The 3,733-nt window shown below is 43.5% G+C and overlaps 1 pseudogene; it reads right to left on the bottom strand.

Annotated features, from left to right (window-relative positions):
• Nucleotides 1-1,288: 1,288 nt before the first annotated feature.
• On the bottom strand, nt 1,289-1,713 carry LOC128421132 (NADH dehydrogenase [ubiquinone] 1 beta subcomplex subunit 4-like; annotated as a pseudogene).
• Nucleotides 1,714-3,733: the final 2,020 nt, after the last annotated feature.

Here is a 3,733-nt window from a genome sequence, read left to right as displayed (position 1 = left end):
CATTACTTCTTTGTGTATTTCTGTATATGTATTCCATGGTTTTGTACCTGGTTCTGCCTGTGGATCTCAGGATTCTAGTTTCTTTTTACAAAAACTACTTGGTAGGACTGTCCAATTGCAACATCTTTTTAGGATGTGTTAGCACGGGATTGGGGAACTTTTTTGGCTTCGCCTTGTAGGCCAACTTTGACAGGTAGGTGGGAAAACTCACCTTTCAAGTGCATTACATCATCATGACTCAACAGGATTGGCAGGTTGGTTGTCCCACCTGCGCAGGGCTCCCAAGTGACCAGCAGCTGGCTGGTTGTTGCAATTTTTACTGTGACTACCTGCAAACTTGTGCATTCCCTCATAGCCTTGGTTTGGCTAGTGGACTGCTCAATGCATTCTGAAATACTGAATACATTTACTTGAAGAATGGCCCATAGGTTTTAATGTAACTTACTGGAAATAAATCATGCTCAGGTTTGAAGCCCAGTGTCTCCTCCCTTTCTGGGGCATGTTGCTGGGGAAATTACTGTTTTGGTTGTCTGCATTCAGTCATCTCTGGGGCCTTGGGAAAATATTCCTTTTGTTTCTTGATCTCTCATGAACCTCAGAAAGAAGAGGTTTGATTCTTAAAAGACTAAACTGTGGATGTATAATTTAGCCCAGGATCCTATATATGCTTCTCTTGCAAGAGTCTGGAGTAATCTGTTTCTGGATGGGTGGCAGCTGCTGCAAAGAGGCTTTGTTTTAATAGCTACAATTTATATGCCAGTGACAATGGGGGCTTCCCCCCAGGTCCTAGCTGAAAGTGTGTGTGTGTGTGTGTGTGTGTGTGTAAATCCCCTTTCCAGTCACACTGGGAGAATCAAGAGACAAGCCTTGCTTCTGCAGCACTGATAAGGATCACCAACCCCATGCCTGTAACTACTGTATTTTTTGCTCTATAAGACTCACTTTTTCCCTCCTAAAAAGTAAGGGGAAATGTGTGTGCGTCTTATGGAGTGAATGCAGGCTGCGCAGCTAACCCAGAAGCCAGAACAGCAAGAGGGATTGCTGCTTTCACTGCACAGCGATCCCTCTTGCTGTTCTGGCTTCTGAGATTCAGAATATTTTTTCCTTGTTTTCCTCCTCCCAAAACTAAATAACCTCCCCTTGTGGTCTGGTGCGTCTTATAGAGCGAAAAATACGGTATTTTTTATTTTTTAAAAAACTAATATATGCTATGTAACTAGTAAAAACCTAGTCCGTCCCGTTCTCCCAACTGAGCTTTATTTTGAAATAGGTTAGAGATGGAGTACCCTTCAGCAGCAGGTACAGGACACTTAATAGAACATAGGGAACGATCGCTCATACTTGCCTTCCTGTATGAGCTTTTCTTTTCTATCCCTGTCTGTTTTGAAGATACACCACCAGAAAAAAATGGGCTCTAGTCTAAAAGCAGCTCCCAGTAGTGAAGTTTTGGGGGTGACACGGAAATTAGGATAGGCATTGTACATTCTGGCATAAACCCAATGAGTGACAGCAGGGTCATCGATGCTGGTTTGCTGGGGATTGCTGAGCTCCAGCAGGTAGTGGCGCTTGAGGCGGGAGCAGATGGCCATGAGCTTGGCCTTGGTAGTGCGCTTCTCCAGTGACACATCATAAGTGGCCGGGTGCAAGCTGTGGTGGCAGCGGGAACAGGGGTGCGGGCTTGTACTTGAAGCTGGACGAAGGAGGCTCCGCCATCTTGAGAGCGGCTGAGGTGGAACCTAGTAAACATCTAGTTTGATCCTTATTTTGATTTGCCACACTGAATGAAAACTCTGCCCCCACCACCACCACTGGAGTCATTGGGAAAACAAAGGAAAGAGTCATAAGGAAACATTTGTGGGTTTCATTTTCCAAGTGGAAAAGAAAAGATGAAATGTAAGAATGACAATAAAAATAAGTAAATAACTATTGGCTGCTTAGATTCCCTGATTTGTTTGCTGCCCCAGTCTCTTCCTGCAAGTTGGCTATCAGCTGCTATTCATCTTTCCTACCTTCCAGATATGTTTTTTTTTACAGTGCTTTTCTAAATGTCGCTTTATGAAGTCACATTTTTGTTTGTAGAAGGAGTTGGTGGGTGACTGACAGTGAGTGCCACCATCACCCGACTGCCTCTCCTAAGCAGCCCCTGTTGAAGCAAAGAAAGCTGCATGGGAACCATGCCTGACAGGACCGTGTGCATTTCTGCTGTGGAGATGGATAGCAGCCTATAGATGTGTAATTGCTTGCCTTGCTCAAATGAAGATGAAAAAGACTCGCCTCTTCCAGTTGGTTATTGATCCTCAAAATTGCTGAAATGACGGCGACAAATGTTTCCCAGCGACAGCCTCTGATCAGCCCTGTGGTGATTTTCTTGGACCTCCGAGGCTCCCTTCCTTTCAGAGTAAACAGCAGGTATAATCGATGTTTCTGCCATTCATTTCAAGCTGTCCCTGTGACTTATCACAAAGACGTTCCAATTAATGTAGGCTCTCCCAGCTGAATCTCTTAGCTTGGGCAATTTTGAAACCCTCTTCAAACTTTTCCCATTCTGTTCCTCCCACAACTAGCTCACATTCCTAATCTTCATGTGGTGCCTATTAAGAGAGCCTAAATATAGAATGTAAAATCTCTGTATATTCCAAGTTATCTGCAACCCACAAGGGGGGGGGGGTAGAATTAAACAAGAGAGTAGTAGGCAACCGGCCAGCAATAACAGGGCTTTAACTAGCATATGAAGTATTTATAGAACACATAAGGAACAAAGGAAATGCAGTATTTGCACCAGGGAAAGCTTCTCTTGAGGTTTCAGTACTTTTGTCCTGTCCTTTAGCCTTGTTTTGAACAAGTGTGCCAGCACTGGAGTTCAGGCAATTCATAGTTTCATTTATGAAAAAAAATTAAAAACACAGGAACCAAAGTGAATTAAATTATCATATCAAAGCTGCAGGCGGTCCTGCTTGCTTGGGAGCATGGCCACTGAATTCAATGGGGCTTATTTCCGAGTAAATGCATATAGGCTTGTGCTGTAAAAGTACCAAGATAATCTGACAGATGCTCATTCATAAGTTGCTCAATGAACAATACGGAAGTTATTTAGCAGATTGGCTCATGAATGAAATCAAATGATCCTGAGGGAACATGCAAAACATTAAGAAGACAAAAAGCCCTGCAGGATCAGTCCAAAGTCCCAGCTAGCCAAGCAGTCTCTTCTCACAGTGGCCAGCCAGAGGTCTATGGGAAGCCCACAAAAACTGAGCATAAAAATCTCATTTTAATGCATGAGGGGTGTATATTTGTACACATGGCAACAAAACCAACAATAGGGAAACAACAGCCTGAGAAGGGATGGGCATATTTTTGTCTGCTAATTGGGCACACATTTTCCATGGAAAGCAGATGCATGCCCCAACAGTGTGCATTTGTTTAAATAACTTATAATAATTCATTGCCTTTCAGCCATGCTTCCAAAGAGATTTAAATAGCAGAAATGCTTCTGGTTGATCTAAAGTTGCAGAAACCAACCATCCCCCCTGGGTTTTTTTATCTATGTAGGGAGGGAGTAGCCAAAGAGAAAAAGAATATGGAACAGCTCTGAATCTATAAACACATTCATATGTCAAGCGCTGTGGGCCCATGCTGGGATAAGGTGGCTTTCTCTAGCATCACCCTCAATGTCCACCTGCAGGGAAAAGCCTACATGTAGAGATCTGTATGTGAGCTACAACCCATGTGGAAA

Source organism: Podarcis raffonei, chromosome 9 (genome assembly GCF_027172205.1).
Source record: "Podarcis raffonei isolate rPodRaf1 chromosome 9, rPodRaf1.pri, whole genome shotgun sequence".
NCBI classification, from domain to species: domain Eukaryota; kingdom Metazoa; phylum Chordata; class Lepidosauria; order Squamata; family Lacertidae; genus Podarcis; species Podarcis raffonei.
The sequence above is the reverse complement of the archived record's forward strand: the minus strand, read 5'-3'. Positions and strand labels throughout refer to the sequence as shown.